The following is a 15181-nucleotide window of genomic DNA, read 5'->3' as shown; positions in this document are numbered from 1 at the left end:
ATTAAGAAGGCAGCATTTTTAAATGATAACATGAAGACAACACATAAACCAAAATATTAATTTCACTATTATTGTGGGCCGAAGGGCCTGTTCTTGTGCTGTACTGTTCTATGTGATGCAATCATAAACAATGAACCTATTATGGGAAAAAAGAGCTGCCACTCGTAGCTATTCAGATTTTAGCCGTGAAAAATCCTCCCTCTACTAAACCACTGTAAAATGCACTTGAGTAAAGAACAGCAATAAAAGGTGCAGAAACATAAAATAGTATTGCAAAATACTGCAGCCAGTGAAACGTGGTGTACGTGATGTGCTGCCTTCGAGGTGCTCTTGTTACTCGCGGTGTTTGCTCAGTTACTCAGGTCGGAAACATCCACTTTTAAGAGGCAAGATAAAACTGTGGATTTGCCCAGAGAGTCTGGAGTGGTTTGCAGGGGTCACTGTTACGATTTATTCCGAGCAGCTCCGTCACAGAGGACTCTGTGATCTACGGACTGTTCCCAGGGACTCATTCAGAAACGGACATCGAGTGCTGCTGGAAGGGCATCAACTCGGTGAAAGACGCTCTTTGGTCTGCCCGAGCTTTGTTGACCTCCCAGCGGAGCGAGCTGTCCGTCGGGGAATGTTGCCGACTGGCCCGCTGCAGACTGCAGGAGTACGTGCTGAGGGACGCACTGAAGCTCGGTGCAGCCAACGCCAAGGCTCTGTGGGGGAGGACCACAGTCTAAGGTCCTTCCGCTGCTGGACATGGGGGGCAGTGTGTGGTGGAGAGAGACGCCCCTCCAAATAAGGGATTCTGTGTAAATTTGGCAATAAATTTCTGCATTGAATGTTTAACCTCCGGGAATGTTGGATGGAGTTTCTGAAAAGAAAATGTTTTTGTAAATATTTATTACTGGAATAACTTTTTTTTGGATTAAAAAAAAAACTACGCAGTTACATCGGGCATTTATAATCACTTCTGACTTGCTGCAGTCAATGGCCTATCACCAAATATAAATGTTCCTGCTTACCAAAGCTATTTAAAACATTCTAAATAGACTTAAAATCAAACAAGTGAAAATGAATGTCTTACAATTCATTCTTTTATTTAATGTTATCTATGTCATAAAGCAACATAGCATGAAGATGGACCCATGCCCACCCTACTCTATGCTGACCATCAAATACACATGTTTTGAAAGAATAAACTACCGGCCCGCACATTTCAATCAAGGTTCTGAGCTCCATTCATATAAACAGGGAACCTCAGAGAACAGAGAAAACCTCAGAGAACAGAGAAAGACTTGTCCCTGACTTCTGCATTGCAAAGAGCAGACCCAGAAGTCAGAGATGAGCAGATCTGTGAGAAGAATATGACCACCAGTTTCCGTCAATATTACTGATATACACACGTTTAGGACCAACACAAATGGGCGGCACGGTGGCGCAGCGGTGGAGTTGCTACCATACGGCCCCAGAGACCCGGGTTCAATCCTCACTACGGGTGTTGTCCGTACGGAGTTTGTACGTTCTCCCCTTGCCCTGTCTATTTTTTGTGTCTATCATCGGTTTAAACGAGCATCTGCAGTTCCTTCCTACACATTTCGTCTGCTCCACTATGGTCTCCTCACGGTACGTCTCCTTTGAAGAAGCCTCTTCTCTTCGACTTGTTCTGCAGCGTCCTCTCTCACTGCTCCCCCTCTGTGACACCTCCTGCCGTCCGACTCTACGCATTAATTGTTCTTTATCTCTCTACATCATCGCTTCTATCTCTCGTTTCCCTAATCCCTAACCAGTCTGAAGAAGGGTCTCGACCCGAAACCTCACCCATTCCTTCTCACCAGAGATGCTGCCTGTCCCGCTGAGTTACTCCACCATTTTGAGTCTACCTCCCCTTGCCCTGCGTAGGTTTTCTCCAGGTGCTCTGGTTCCCTCCCACACTCCTAAGACGTACAGGTTTGTAGGTTAATTGGCTTCAGTAAAAATGATAAATTGTGTGTAGGGTAGTATTAGGGTGTGGGCATCGCAGGTTGGCATGGACTCAGTGGGCCAAAGGGCCTGTTTCCATGCTGTATCTCTAAACTAAACACTAAATTACTTGCCTGCGTTTTTCAATCAAGGTTAAGAGTTCAATTCATATAAACTGGGACTTGCACCTCAGATCAGAGCAAGGAGGCCTAACCCCTGGCTTCTCCTGCATTGCAAAACGCAGACCCACAAGTCAATGATCCATGAGAAGGATATGACCAGCAATTTTCGTCAATATTACTGATATATGCATATTTAGGCCCAATAGACAATAGACAATAGGTGCAGGAGGAGGCCATTCGGTCCTTCGAGCCAGCACCACCATTCAACGTGATCATGGCTGATCATTCTCAATCAGTACCCCGCTCCTGCCTTCTCCCCATACCCCCTGACTCCGCTATCCTTAAGTGCTCTATCTAGCTCTCTCTTGAATGCATTCAGAGAATTGGCCTCCACTGCCTTCTGAGGCAGAGAATTCCACAGATTCACAACATAATTTTTAGCATTGTAGTGCATCAGATCCATAGAAATATTATCCATACTATCTGTTGAATGTGTTTATGGGTATGTCAATTACTGCAAATAGGAATTTCATGGTCCATTGTCAGTACATATGGTAATTAAACACTGGATTCTTTTAAAAGCAACCGTTTATCAGAAATGTAGATGACTTTTCTGTCTCTTTACACATTTCCTGTAATGCTGAGTGTTCCAGTAGTTCTTGTTTTGCTTCTTTCCAAACATAACTTGTTTGAATTGATGATTGCTTTCATTTCAAGAATCACATACCAACAGTATTACTGGCTCAGAGACATACATGCACAGGAAGGTTGCTGGTATCGTCAAGCCTTTTATTAATGATATACCATTTCCCCTTGATCCTAAATATACTTTGCAGATCGTAGACTGATAGTAAAAGGCAGACAAAATGTAATTTCCCCGAATTCACTCTTGCTTTGCATTTGTCTGTCCACCTCAGCTGACAATAAATGAATATTATTATTATTATTATTTAGAGGGATATAGGCTACTGTAAAAATGTGGGCAGGTGGGACTAGTCTAGATGGGACACCCTAGTCAGCATTGACAAGCTGGGCCGAAGGGCCTGTTTCTGAGCTGTCTGACTTTATGACTCTAAGAAATGATGGGTTTGAAAGTGATGTCATCCTGGTTAAACTATTAAAAAAACATTCTAAATTATGACTTGCAAAAACTAAACTGGATAAAATGAATACCACTGAGCCAAGATGTTTAGTTACAAGAGAGCAAATTTCATTTTGATACATTTACTACATCTAGTGGTTCGTACTGTAACTTTGCTTAGCAATGTGTTTTTGGAGCATGCTGTGAATTATCTTGTGTAAAGTGGATGAGTCATGCACAACTTTGGCAGGTGTCCATGGCATGGATTTATCTTGGTGAGATTGTTGGCTGATTGATTTAAGCAACACACACACACACACACACACACACACAGCTGGATTAATTCAGAGGGTCAGTGAGCACATGTGGAGGGAATAGACGGATGACTCCTTGGGTCAGGAAACTTCTTCAGATTCAATTGACTTGGCTGATGAATTAAACACAAATAAATATTGCTGCTCTGTTATGCAGGCCAGCTGGACTGTACAGCGCAGGAACAGGCCCTTCGGCCCACAGTGTCTGTACCGAACATAATGCCAAGTTAAACTAACATTCTCTCCCCACAAGTGATCCATGTGATTTTATTCCTTGCATGTCCATGTGCCAGTCTGGGATAGTTTCTTCCCAAGTGTTGTCAGTCAACTGAGCCATCCTACCACAACCAGAGAGTAGTCCTGAGCTACTATCTATCTCATTGGAGATCCTGGGACTATCTTTGATCAGACTTCACCTTACACTAAATGTTATTCGCATTATCCCCATTATCATGTATCTGTACACTGTGGATGGCTCGATTGTAATCATGTGTTGTCTTTCTGTTGACTGGTCAGCACGCAACAAAGACGTTCCACTGTACCTTGGAACAAATAGTGGTGAGAGCTCGGATCGTGCTGCCAAGCGTGGCGTTGAAGGCAGGTACGGCAATGGCATTCGAGGTTCTTCGAAACTAAATTCATGTAAAAACCTCGAATGCCATTGCCGTACCTGCCTCCAACGCCACGCTTGGCAGCGCGATCCGAGCTCTCACCACTATTTGTGTGCCGCGATATTCATCTGCTTCTGACTTAACCATCCACTCTGAGTAAATGCAGTTGGTGGACAAGCATTCCTACCTCACCGGCATGGGGAATGTGGTGCAGAATGTGGACTGGAGTCCACAGGTTTGGGGAGGAAGAGGGTGAGAGTAGGTCTGGGGCCACAGAGAGATCGAGGGAAGGAAGAATGGTGTGGCGTGTTTGCCCATCCACGTCAGCTGGTATTGTCCATGCTGTTTGATACGCTTCCTCAGCACATATGCAGGGAGCGGAGGGGTGTGGATCAAGTGCAGGCAGAGGAGATTAGTGGGTCTTTGGGCCTGCTACCTTCCTGCATTGCTCAAGAATGTGAAGGGTGTTTAATTGTGACAGGGACTGAAAAGGAACAATGAAACTCTTACTTGCAGCACCACAACAGGTTTGTAATTACAGTATTCCATAGATAACATACCAAAATAAACAATAAAAAGGGCAATATATGAGAAAAACCATTATCGTGCAAAACAATGCAAACTGAAGTTCCTAGTGCAACCAAGATAGTTTGTAGCTTTCCTTCATCATCAGTGCTGGCTCTGATTTGTTCTGAACCTTTTCATGCCTCTAGTTTCACTCCCCCCCTGACTCTCAGTCTTCGACCTAAAATGTTACCCATTCCTTTTCTCTAGAGATGCTGCTGACCCCGCTGAGTTACTCCAGCATTTGGTGTCTACCCATGAGTCAGCTACTTTACTTGGAATGACCACCATAATATACTTAAGTAGATGAGAATGGCGGCACGGTGGCGCAGCGGGAGAGATGCGCCAGAGCCCCGGGTTCGATCCCGACTACGGCTGCTGTCTGTACGGAGTTTGTACGTTCTCCCCGTGACCGCGTGGGTTTTCTCCGAGATCTTCAGTTTCCTCCCACACTCCAAAGACCCACAGGTTTGTAGGTCAATTGGCTTGCTGTATGTGTAAATTGTCCCTAATGCGTGTAGGATAATGTTAATGTGCGGGGATCGCTGGTCGGTGCGGACTCGGTGGGCCAAAGGGGCAGGTCCCATGCTCTATCTCTAAACTAAACTAAACTAAAACTGTGTTAAACCCCACAGCTGGAAGGCATCAATGCTATCATGGCACAGCATGTTGTACAAAGACACTCTACTCTGAGAAGCTGGGTCATATTGACTCATATAAATCAGCATGACCACTGAGGGACATGTATGCCAGAGACAGGATACGTCCTCTGGGTTATCAAAGAGTAACTGATCAGAACCAATTTTCATTGTCTGTACTCAGAAACTCTTTTGTTTGCCTGTGAAGAAAACGATTGATTGCGCTACAAAATGTTTCCACTCGTGGGAGAGTTTAGGACCAGAGGCCATAAGCTCAGAATAAAAGGGTGTACCTTCAGGAAGGAGACAAGGAGGAATTTCTTTAGTCTGAGGGTGGTGAACCTGTGGAATTCACTGCCATAGAAGGCTGTGGCGGCCAAGTCAATGGATATTTGTAAGGCAGAGATTGGTAGATTCTTGATTAGTACAGGTGTCAGGGGTTATAGGGAGAAGGCTGGAGAATGGGGTTGAGAGGGAAAGATAGATCAGAGGGAAAGAAAGAGTAGACTTGATGGGCCGAATGGCCTAATTCTACTCCCATCACATGAATTTATGAAAATAATTGTCTTCAGGAAAAACAATATTTACATTGCAATCTCATAAGAAAAAAATGTCATGAGCTTTATCAAAATGGTAGAGAACAATATGCCATGAGTTAAGTCACTTTAATCTTAGCTAACCCAGTTCGATGGTGTATTCGGTGACATGTCAAAATTTCCTCAAACTGGCACGAATATACTTGATAATGCAAACCGAGCAATATCACGCACAATCTGTTTCCAATCACTGAAATTTGGGATTTGGCAACAGCCATTGAGAAAAGCCTCCACAAACCTGGGAGGCGGTGGGTGGCACGGCGGTAGAGTTGCTGCCTTACAGCGCTTGTAGCGCCGGAGACCCCGGTTCAATCCCAACTCCGGCTGCAGTCTGTACAGAGTTTGTACGTCCCCCCCACCCCCCCCCGTGACCTGAGTAGGTTTTCTCCGAGATCCTCCGTTTCCTCCCACACTCCAAAGACGTACAGATTTGTAGGTTAATTGGCTTGGTGTAAGTGTAAATTGTCCCTAGTGTGTGTAGGATAGTGTTAATGTGCAGGGATCGCTGGTCGGCATGGACTCGGTGGGCCGAAGGGCCTGTTTCTGCGCTGTATCTCTAAACTAAACTAAACCCAACCCTGTAAAAAAGAATGTACTGTTTAGTGTCAGACCACTGACTGAGCTGGTGGTGACCAGATATTCTCACTTTGCTCTTAGTCACTGTTGTCTATTCAGGCTGGGATACTGTAATAATTTGTCAGTTGGATGTAAAAGACCCATGGCATGGGTTCAAAGAAGAGCAGAGCAGCCAATCTTGTGGTCTTGGCCAATGTTTATCTTTCGACTATTGCACAGTTTCACCATAACAGCGGCCACACTTTAGAAGTTGTTAATCTGTGGAATTCTCTGCTTCAGAAGGCAGTGGAGGCCAATTCTCTGAATGCATTCAAGAGAGAGCTAGATAGAGCTCTTAAGGAGAGCGGAGTCAGGGGGTATGGGGAAAAGGCAGGAACGGGGTACTGATTGAGAATGATCAGCCATGATCACATTGAAAGGCGGTGCTGGCTCGAAGGGCCGAATGGCCTACTCCTGCACCTATTGTCTATTGTGCAGCTGCAAAGTCAGAAAATAAATCCAACTGAAATCGTTTATCAGTAGAATATTTGGTTGCAGGTTGAGCACAGCCACACACAGTTAAGATGCCCAGTAATGTCAGAGGGTGATGAATCTGTGGAATTCATTGCCACAGAAGGCTGTGGAGGCCAAGTCAGTGGATATTTTTGAAGCGGAGATCGACAGATTCTTGATTAGTACCGGCGTCAGAGGTTATGGGGAGAAGGCAGGAGAATGGAGTTGAGAGTGAGAGATACGTCAGCCACGAGTGGGTGACGAAGTAGATTGGATGGGCCGAATGGCCTTATTCTGCTCCTAAAACTTATGAATGCCTGGACTCTCTTTAATTGCTCTTCAGCAATATTTGTTTTATTCGGTTGACTAATTGTCCTGTATATTTTTGTTGGTGTTGCATCTAATGTTGTCGTAAAGCTGCAGGAAATAATATTTTCATTGTTCCAGTTCTTATCCGTACTAAGTAAGAAATAAACATTCCTGAACTCTTGAATATTAATATTCAAAATCAACTAGGATTTCTTGTTAGAAAAATGCACGAACATTTCTGCGGCTGTGTTAAGAACGGTTGTCAGTCAGCGTGGAAACAGGCCCTTCGGCCCAACTTGCCCACACCGGCCAACATGGCCCACCTGCCTGCATTTGGCCCATACCACTCCAAACCTATCCTATCCATGCACCAGTCTAACTGTTTCTTAAATGTTGGAATAGTCCCTGCCTAGGGTTGCTAACATTCTCGCACCCAAATAAGGGACAAAATGTGATGTTGCCGCCCCGCGCCCCACATGACCTCACCCAGCCAGCGGCCACGTGCTCCCCCCGCTCCACCAATGGCGGCCACGCAGTCCGGGAGGTGGGTTGTTACGCAACCTCCGTTAGGCCGTGCCTGGGCCTGCGGGCCTACACTGTCCGGCCCTACAGCTGCCCCGGCCCTACAGTGTCCGGGCCTACAGTGTCCGGGCCTACAGTGTCCGGGCCTACAGTGTCCGGACCTACAGCGCCCCCCGGGCCTAATAAGGGACAAACCAATTTAGCCCAATATACGGGATGTCCCGGCTAATACGGGACAGTTGGCAACCCTATCCCTGTCTCAACTACTTCCTCTGGCAGCTTGCTCCACACACCCACCAACCTTTGTGTGAAAAAGTTACCCTTCAGATTCCTATTAAATCTTTTCCCCTTCTCCTTAAACCTATGTCCTCTTGTCCTTGATTCACCTACTCTGGACAAGGGATTCTGTGCATCTACCCAATCTATTCCTCTCATGATTTTATAGATGATTTTTATTCACAATCCTGATTTTATAATGTAAGGTGTCTCCATTTCCCAGGCTGCAGATTTGTGTGAAAGCCTCATGCTGTGTCAGGGATCCTAGACATTTTAAGAGGCATCTTTCTTCATGACTAATGCAGTCGCCCAAGGTCATTTCCAGAATAAACAAAGTCAGCCTCACTTGTTTCAGAGCAATGGGTTGGTCAAACATGTCACAGGGGACAGCATGCTTGATAAGAACACACACTCTTGAAAATCCAGGAACCAGACACAATGATGCAATGCACTTGTGGAAGTTTCAAAATTCAGGTTCCACAACAACAGGTTGTGCAATAGACAATAGACAATAGACAATAGGTGCAGGAGTAGGCTATTCGGCCCTTCGAGCCAGGACCGCCATTCACTGTGATCATGGCTGATCATGCTGCACTCACACAGATTGCCTCATCTTTCTCAGCAGAGTTACAACACCTCTTTGGGGTCGGTCTGCTGTCAAACGGCAATTCATTTAATGGGCACGAGCTGGTAATTGGTGGATTGTATATTAGAACATAGAACAGTGGAGCACACGAACAGGCATTTCGGCCCACAATGTTTGCGCCGAGCACGGTCAAACTGGTCTCATCCGCCCGTACATGATCCACATCCCTCTATTCCTTGCACTTCCATATGCCTATCTAAATGTCCCTTAAATGCCACTATCCTATCTGCCTCCACCACCACCCCTGGCAATATATAATAATAATAATAATAGAATATTCATTTATTGTCATTGCAACGAGTACAACGAAATTAAAAAAATAGCCAATCCTGACGGTGCGTACAAACATATATGCAATAAATGCAAAAACAAATAAATACAATTATATTAAGTACAAGATTTTTTAACGGTGTTGCCTAGTGCAAAGGTAGTGTTCAGTTCTCGTATGGCCCTGGGGTAAAAACTGTTCTTAAGTCTGTTTGTTCGGGATTTGATCGACCTGAAACGTCGACCAGAGGGCAGATGAACAAACAGACGGTGGCCGGGGTGGGATGGATCTTTTATTATTTTGCCTGCTCTACTGAGGCAGCGTAGGCTGAACAGGTGCTCCAGGGAGGGCAGTGAGCAGCCGATGATCTTCTGGGCCGTCGTGATGACCCTCTGAAGGGCCTTCCTGTCCTTTTCTGAGCAGCTGGCATACCATGTGGTTAAACAGTATGCCAGCACACTCTCGATGGAGCAGCGATAGAAGGACAACATGAGCTTCTCCTGCAGGTTGGTTTTCCTGAGGATCCTCAGGAAGTGGAGTCTCTGCTGTGCCTTCTTTACTGTGGTGATGGTGTTGGTAGACCAGGTAAGATCCTCTGCGATGTGCGTACCCAGGAACCTGAAAGCGGGTACCCTTTCCACACAGACCCCATTGATGTAGAGTGGGTCGTATTCTACACTGGTTTTTCTAAAGTCAATTATAAGTTCCTTTGTTTTGGTGGAGTTCAGGACAAGATTGTTCACTGAACACCATGCTGCCAGCCTTTGGATTTCATCCCTATAGGCTGTCTCATCTCCTCCTGAGATGAGTCCAACCACGGTCGTGTCATCCGCGAACTTGATGATGGTGTTGGTGGGATGGGTGGGGGCGCAGTCGTGAGTGTAGAGGGAGTAAAGGATGGGGCTCAACACACAGCCCTGTGGTGAGCCGGTGCTCAGTGTAATGGTGGAGGAGAGGTGAGGGCCTATTTTGACGGTCTGGGGGCGGTTGGTCAGGAAGTCCTTGATCCATTGGCAGATGGTTTGGGAAAATCCAAGGTCAGAAAGTTTGGTGACCAGTCTGCTCGGGATGACCGTGTTAAAGGCAGAGCTGAAGCCTGCATTCCAGGCCATCACCACTCTCTGTGTAAAAGCGCTTGCCCTGCACGTACGTACATATATACATACATACATACATACATACATACATACATACATACATACATACATACATACATACATACATACATACATACATACATACATACATACATACATACATACATACATACATACATACTTCCATCCATCTAAAACTCTCTGTTTGTTTGTGCATTTTATTAATTGTATATGGTTTGGGGCTTGACACAACCTAAACGATACACGATAGCGCGACAATTTTAGGCCCACCTTACTCACCAATGTCTTTGGCTTTCAATAAATGTTATATATATATTTTTTAAATCATTTTTTAATCTTTCAAAAGGTTGGGAAGGGGAGAGGGGTGGGGGTAGGGGAGTGGAGTTGAGGGGGGTGTGGGGAGGAGTTGGGGCGGGAGGGAGGGGGGAGTGGGGGAGGGGAGGGTGCTACACTGATGCAGGAGGCTTTGGGTCCACAGTTCGCTCTGGCTTAGATTTATTTAATTTCTTTTTTAAAACAATTTATTTTAAAGAAAAAACGCAATTTTCCCAAGTAACAATGGAAAACCTACAAGGAATGGGCCCAACGGGTCCACTTGGTCTAGTCTCCATTAAAATCCCCCCTCTCACATTATAGTGATGCCCTCTAGTGTTGGACATTTCCACTCTGTCTATGCCACTCATAATTTTATACAGTTCTAACAAGTTACCCCCTCGAGCTCTGACGTTCCAGAGAAAACAATTCACGTTTATCTTAAAAAGTTTAACTCCAGTTTCCTCCCCTCTACTTTCGGTCAGAAGAAGGGTCCCGACACGAAACGTCACCTATTCCTTTTCTCTGGAAATGCTGCCTGACCCGCAGAGTTACTCCAGCTCATTGTGCCCATCTTCAACATTTCGGTAAACCTCCTCCACATCCTCTCTAAAGCCTTCACATCCTTCCTAACACAGGGTGACCAGAACTGTGCGCAATACTTAATACATGATATTAGGATACTGTTATAATGTTATAATTTGATAGAGACTCCTATTTTTACAGAGAAGGGTGGGGTGTGGGATTTGGGAAGAGATTTCTGAAGAGATTTGTGCCTAATTTGAGAGTAGAATGATATTAACTATTTTCATTTCCACTTTCTGCCTGAAGGGTCCCAGACGCCGCTGTAAGGCAGTAACTCTACCACTGTGCGACTGTGCAACATGGAATACTGCAATTCTGCAGAGTTCATTCATGGTGATGAGATGCAACGAAGCAGTTTCTGAGTCATTTTGGAATGCTGGCATTCTGCAATGCTCAGTTGCAAGGAACTGACGGGCAAGTTCTGCATTTGACCTATTAAAAGTCTGCTTTTGCTTTACTGAGAAATATTCTGTGTTCTGAGAAAGTGTAAGGAGTTGCAGTTTGGAAGGTTGAATGTATGGGAAAAGTACCCAGTTAATGACAAGTGCCTTGTGGAATTCACTGCCACAGACGGCTGTGGAGGCCAAGTCAATGGAGATTGACAGATTAGACAATAGACAATAGATGCAAGAGTAGGCCATTCGGCCCTATGAGTCAGCACCGTCACTCACTGTGATCATGGCTGATCATCGACAATCAGTACCCGTTCCTGCCTTCTCCCCATACCCCCTGACTCCACTATCTTTAAGAGCTCTATCCAACTCTCTCTTGAAAGCATCCAGAGAATTTGCCTCCACTGCCTTCTGAGGCAGAGAATTCCACAGATTCACAACTCCCTGGGTGAAAACGTTTTTCCTCATTTCCGTTCTAAATGGCCTTCCCCCTTATTCTGAAACTGTGGCCCCTGGTTCTGGACTCCCCCAAAATTGGGAACGTGTTTCCTGCCTCTAGCGTGCCCAATCCCTTAATAATCATATGTTTCAATAAGATCCCCTCTCATCCTTCTAAATTCCGGTGTATACAAGCCCAGTCGCTCCATTCTTTCAACATATGATTGTTTGATTATTGATTAGTAAGGGGGTCAGGGGTTATGAGGTGAAGGCAGGAGAATGGGGTTGAGGGGGAAGGATAAATCAGCCATGATTGATCGGCTGAATGGCCTCATTCTGCTCTTAGAACTTATGAATCCTTAACAGCATTAATGTACAGAGGAATCTTGGGGACTAAATCCACTGCTCCCTGAAAGCGGCAACACAACTAGATAGAGTGGTAAAGAAGGTATATGGTATGCTTGCCTTCATTGGCCAGGGCATTGAGCATCAGAGTCAGGATGTCATGATGCAGCTTTATTAGGACTTTGGTTCGACTGCATTTGCGTACAGTTCCGCTCACCCCAACACAGGAAGGATGCAGAGGCTTTCGAGAGGGTGCAGGAGAGATTTATAGGAATGCTGTCTGGATTAGAGGGCCTAGCTATAAGAAGAGGTTGGACGAACTTGGATGTTTCGTTTGGAGCGTTGGAGGCTGAGGGGAGACCTGATACAAGCATATAAAATTATTAGAGGCATAGAAAGGGTAGACAGTCAGAACCTTTTTCCCCCCAGGATGTAAGTGTCAAAGATAAGGGGGCATAGCTTTAAGGTGAAGCGGGCAATGTTTAATGGAAATGTGCGGAACAGTTTTTTTTTTGCACAGAGGGTGTTGGAGCCAGTAACATGCTGCCAGGGGTAGTGGTGGAGCCAGATGGGATAGTGGCGTTTAAGATTCTTCTGGAGATTAATTTAACTTGCATCATGTTCAGCACATGTTCATGGTGCATCGGTAACGCTACTGCCCTACAGCGCCAGCGACCCGGGTTCGATCCTGAATATGGGTGCTTTTTTTAGATATTTAGATTTAAATTTAGAGATACAGCGCGGAAACAGGCCCCTCGGCCCACCGGGTCCGCGCCGCCCAGCGATCCCCGCACATTAACACTATCCTACACACACTAGGGACAACTTAAAAAAAAACATTTGCCCAGCCAATTAACCTACATACCTGTACGTCTTTGGAGTGTGGGAGGAAACCGAACTTGCCCACACCAACATGTCCCATCTTCACTAGTCTCACCTGCCTGCGTTCTATACCTATCCTATCCATGTACCTGTCTAGATGTTTCTTAAACATTGCGATAATATCTGCCTCCCCATGGCAGATTGTTCCATACACCCACCACCCTCAGGTTCCTATTAAATCTTTCCTCCTTCACCTTAAACCTATGTCCTCTCCAACTCTCCAAAGCTACGTAAAGGCTCAATTCAGGAGTATGATGGCATTTTCTCCACGTGGTTGGATGAGCACAGCTTCAACGACACTGGAGAAGCTCGACACAGGACAGAGCAGCCCACTTGATGGAACACTGGACCAACAGATTGTACCTTCTACAAAATGCACTACAAGGGAGGTAGAGTGGCGCAGTTGGTAGAGCTGTTGCCTCACAGTGCCATACACCCGGGATCGATCTAGACCTAGGATGCTGTCTGCGTGGAGTTTGCACGTTCTCCCTGTGACAGCCAAGGTTTCCTCCAGCTGCTCCGGGTTTCCTCCCATGTTCCAAAGACGTGCGGGTTTGGAGGTTAATTGCCCTCTGTAAATTGCCCGCAGTATGTAGTGGGATAAGTAGTGTGAACCGGTGGTCAATGGGTGGGCATGGACTCAGTGGGCCGAAAGGCCTGTTTTCATCCAGTATCTCTGAACTAAACAACTCACCGAGATTCCTTAGGTAACACCTTCCAAACCTACAACCTCTACCAAGGTCAATGGCAACAAAAGCATGGGACCATCACCACCTGCAAGTTACCCTCCGAGCCTCTCACCATCCTGACTTGGAAAGGTATCGTCGCTCCTTCACCAGCGCTGGGTCAAAATCCTTGATTAGTACGGGTGTCAGGGGTTACGGGGAGAAGGCCGGAGAATAGGGTTAGGAGGCAGAGGGAGAGTGCATTCATCGCACAATCAGCCCCCTCCATTCAAAATAACACTTTTTATTTCGGACAAATGATCCATAAACACATACACATTTTAGCAACGCTTCCAATTAACCAAGTTGCGACTCGCCACCAAAATCAGATAGTTCTATTGTACAGAAGATAGGCACAAAGAGCAGGAGTAACTCAGTGGGTCGGGCAGCATCTCTGGAGAAAAGGAATAGGTGACGTCTTGGGTCGAGACCCTTCCTCAGACTGAAGACTTTGGTCTGTAGAAGGGTCTCGACCTGAAACGTCTCATATTCCTTTTCTCCAGAGATGCTGCCTGACCCGCTGAGTTACTCCACCTTTTTGTGCATCTCTTCGGTTTAAACCAGTTCCTTTTCACACAGGTTCTTACATAGAAACATAGAAACATAGAAAATAGGTGCAGGAGTAGGCCATTCGGCCCTTCGAGCCTGCACCGCCATTCAATATGATCATGGCTGATCATCCAGCTCAGTAACCTGTACCTGCCTTCTCTCCATACCCCCTGATCCCTTTAGCCACAAGGGCCACATCTAACTCCCTCTTAAATATAGCCAATGAACTGGCCTCAACTACCTTCTGCGGCAGAGAATTCCACAGACTCACCATTCTCCGTGTGAAGAAATGTTTTCTCATCTCGGTCCTAAAAGGCTTCCCCCTTATCCTTAAGCTGTGACCCCTGGTTCTAGACTTCCCCAACATCGGGAACAATCTTCCCGCATCTAGCCTCTCCAACCCCTTAAGAATTTTATATGTTTCAATAAGATCCCCCCTCAGTCTTCTAAATTCCAACGAGTATAAGCCTAGTCTATCCAGTCTTTCTTCATATGAAAGTCCTGCCATCCCAGGGGTCAATCTGGTGAACCTTCTCTGTACTCCCTCTAAGGATAGAATGTCTTTCCTCAGATCAGATCTTGTTTGCTGGTTGAGAATTAAACTGACCATCAGTGCATATGTATTGCTGTGAATAGTTCTAATTTCAATGCAAATGTAATTTCAACTAAAAAACTGACTGCAAATACACGTAGCTGCTGTTTACACTCTTGGAAATTAAGTACATGGTTCAGCCAGTGCTGGTAAAAGTAAGAAAGTTAAAATTTTTCTTTAGATTTAGAGATACAGCGCAGAAACAGGCTCTTCGGCCCACCGGGTCCGCGCCGCCCAGCGATCCCCGCACACTAACACTATCCTACAATTTTTTTACA

The 15181-nt window shown here is 45.7% G+C and overlaps 1 protein-coding gene across 1 annotated transcript in view; it reads right to left on the bottom strand.

Annotated features, from left to right (window-relative positions):
• Positions 1-15181, bottom strand: part of iqgap2 (IQ motif containing GTPase activating protein 2) — a 336236-nt gene that overhangs the window by 18879 nt on the left and 302176 nt on the right. The gene's annotated exons all lie outside the window — the stretch shown is intronic.

The sequence above is a fragment of the Rhinoraja longicauda genome, chromosome 3 (genome assembly GCF_053455715.1).
Source record: "Rhinoraja longicauda isolate Sanriku21f chromosome 3, sRhiLon1.1, whole genome shotgun sequence".
Lineage (NCBI taxonomy): Eukaryota > Metazoa > Chordata > Chondrichthyes > Rajiformes > Arhynchobatidae > Rhinoraja > Rhinoraja longicauda.
This window is presented reverse-complemented; position numbering and strand designations above follow the sequence as displayed.